The sequence below is a fragment of the Saprolegnia parasitica genome (assembly GCF_000151545.1).
Source record: "Saprolegnia parasitica CBS 223.65 unplaced genomic scaffold supercont2.88, whole genome shotgun sequence".
NCBI classification, from domain to species: Eukaryota; Oomycota; class Saprolegniomycetes; order Saprolegniales; family Saprolegniaceae; genus Saprolegnia; species Saprolegnia parasitica.
Genome location: NW_012156482.1, coordinates 85,607 through 88,753, shown reverse-complemented (window position 1 = coordinate 88,753; position 3,147 = coordinate 85,607). Strand labels below are relative to the sequence as shown.

Genomic DNA, 3,147 nt, shown 5'->3' with positions numbered 1-3,147 from the left:
TTTCGAATTTGCAACATTATGGCCATGCACGTGACCATGGCCGCCGAGGCGAGACCGAGCCCAGATTGAAGTTTTTTCGGTGGTCTCTTTTATACTCTGGGGTGCTTCCTAAAGGTCTCGAGAGGTTGTACGCAAACAGGCGTGATCAACAAAGGTCTGGAAGTTGACTTTTTGTAAATGCACCGAACAATGGTTATCTCTATGTTTGAGAAGCCGTGGGGACCCAGCAGAAGTGAGGAACGTGTAGTTCGAGATGCGCTAGTCGTAACTGAATGAAAAAACGGAGTTTTGATTCGCTTCCGGGCCAAAATGGAATAAAAAAGAAATAAATGAAGGAACATTTCCAAGAGATTCGTTAAAAATCTTTAGAGGGCCATAAAAGGATAACGGGATGGCCTAAAATAAAAAATAAGTCTCCTCCAGCAGGGTTCGAACCTGCGACCTCACGGTTAACAGCCGTACGCTCTACCAACTGAGCTATAGAGGATTCTGCACGCTACAAACGTCCACACTACCAATCACTAATACAACATTACCATCGACTTTTACGCACACAAATGGCCCTACATACCTCTCTCCATGCTTACACTCAATTATAATATGCTCAAAACACATCTCCCATGCACTCCTCTCACTCCAGCCAATTTTTCATTTTCCCGTAATTTCGCGTCTTTTTCGTTTCTCGTTGTAGACCCCTCACATCATTCGAGAAAAAAATTGCCACTGCCACGGCGCTCATTTATAAGCTATTATGACACATTTCTTTCGGTCGTGGCGCTTTTTTTTGAAATATATACGCCTTTTAAAGCTGTTTATTTGCAAAATTTCTCCCTGGTTGCTGCTTCCCAGTCGAAATATGGCTAGAAAGTGGCTTCCCTATATTTGTGTGTGATTTGCATGGGCACCAAGCCCTTCATATGTCTCTAGAATGCCATAGATGCGGTCGTTTCCAAAAGGTATGTACTTCGTCAAAAGGTATCTACATCGTACAATGAGACGCCATACATTGGTGTATAGATCTGGCATGATGGATGGAGCATCATCACGACAAATTTGAAAAGTTGCAGCACTCGAACCCTGCGCAAAGTGCAAGCTATTAGAATGTAATATTATTACAATTAAATTATTTAAAAATCACCGAGCGACCAGGGAAGCCGCAAATTAGCACATTGACACGCCGTTTGTCAGAATAGTCATGTAGTTGTTTATTGAAAAGTATTTTAAATATTTTCGAATTTGCAACATTATGGCCATGCACGTGACCATGGCCGCCGAGGCGAGACCGAGCCCAGATTGAAGTTTTTTTCGGTGGTCTCTTTTATACTCTGGGGTGCTTCCTAAAGGTCTCGAGAGGTTGTACGCAAACAGGCGTGATCAACAAAGGTCTGGAAGTTGACTTTTTGTAAATGCACCGAACAATGGTTATCTCTATGTTTGAGAAGCCGTGGGGACCCAGCAGAAGTGAGGAACGTGTAGTTCGAGATGCGCTAGTCGTAACTGAATGAAAAAACGGAGTTTTGATTCGCTTCCGGGCCAAAATGGAATAAAAAAGAAATAAATGAAGGAACATTTCCAAGAGATTCGTTAAAAATCTTTAGAGGGCCATAAAAGGATAACGGGATGGCCTAAAATAAAAATAAGTCTCCTCCAGCAGGGTTCGAACCTGCGACCTCACGGTTAACAGCCGTACGCTCTACCAACTGAGCTATAGAGGATTCTGCACGCTACAAACGTCCACACTACCAATCAGCAATACAACATTACCATCCACTTTTACGCACACAAATGGCCCTACATACCTCTCTCCATGCTTCCACTCAATTATAATATGCTCAAAACACATCTCCCATGCACTCCTCTCACTCCAGCCAATTTTTCATTTTCCCGTAATTTCCTGTCTTTTTCGTTTCTCGTTGTAGACCCCTCACATCATTCGAGAAAAAATTGCCACTGCCACGGCGCTCATTTATAAGCTATTATGACACATTTCTTTCGGTCGTGGCGCTTTTTTTTGAAATATATACGCCTTTTAAAGCTGTTTATTTGCAAAATTTCTCCCTGGTTGCTGCTTCCCAGTCGAAATATGGCTAGAAAGTGGCTTCCCTATATTTGTGTGTGATTTGCATGGGCACCAAGCCCTTCATATGTCTCTAGAATGCCATAGATGCGGTCGTTTCCAAAAGGTATGTACTTCGTCAAAAGGTATCTACATCGTACAATGAGACGCCATACATTGGTGTATAGATCTGGCATGATGGATGGAGCATCATCACGACAAATTTGAAAAGTTGCAGCACTCGAACCCTGCGCAAAGTGCAAGCTATTAGAATGTAATATTATTACAATTAAATTATTTAAAAATCACCGAGCGACCAGGGAAGCCGCAAATTAGCACATTGACACGCCGTTTGTCAGAATAGTCATGTAGTTGTTTATTGAAAAGTATTTTAAATATTTTCGAATTTGCAACATTATGGCCATGCACGTGACCATGGCCGCCGAGGCGAGACCGAGCCCAGATTGAAGTTTTTTCGGTGGTCTCTTTTATACTCTGGGGTGCTTCCTAAAGGTCTCGAGAGGTTGTACGCAAACAGGCGTGATCAACAAAGGTCTGGAAGTTGACTTTTTGTAAATGCACCGAACAATGGTTATCTCTATGTTTGAGAAGCCGTGGGGACCCAGCAGAAGTGAGGAACGTGTAGTTCGAGATGCGCTAGTCGTAACTGAATGAAAAAACGGAGTTTTGATTCGCTTCCGGGCCAAAATAGGAATAAAAAAGAAATAAATGAAGGAACATTCCAAGAGATTCGTTAAAAAATCTTTAGAGGGCCATAAAAGGATAACGGGATGGCCTACTAAATAAAAATAAGTCTCCTCCAGCAGGGTTCGAACCTGCGACCTCACGGTTAACAGCCGTACGCTCTACCAACTGAGCTATAGAGGATTCTGCACGCTACAAAACGTCCACACTACCAATCAGCAATACAACATTACCATCCACTTTTACGCACACAAATGGCCCTACATACCTCTCTCCATGCTTACACTCAATTATAATATGCTCAAAACACATCTCCCATGCACTCCTCTCACTCCAGCCAATTTTTCATTTTCCCGTAATTTCGCGTCTTTTTCGTTTCTCGTTGT

General features: G+C 42.6%; 3 non-coding genes across 3 annotated transcripts; all 3 read right to left on the bottom strand.

Moving 5' to 3' along the window:
- Window positions 1-414: 414 nt before the first annotated feature.
- On the bottom strand, window positions 415-487 carry SPRG_30169. The gene has a single exon. It is a non-coding gene; the product is annotated as a tRNA-Asn (tRNA).
- Window positions 488-1,642: 1,155 nt separating this feature from the next.
- On the bottom strand, window positions 1,643-1,715 carry SPRG_30168. The gene has a single exon. It is a non-coding gene; the product is annotated as a tRNA-Asn (tRNA).
- A 1,156-nt stretch (window positions 1,716-2,871) lies between these two features.
- On the bottom strand, window positions 2,872-2,944 carry SPRG_30167. The gene has a single exon. It is a non-coding gene; the product is annotated as a tRNA-Asn (tRNA).
- Window positions 2,945-3,147: the final 203 nt, after the last annotated feature.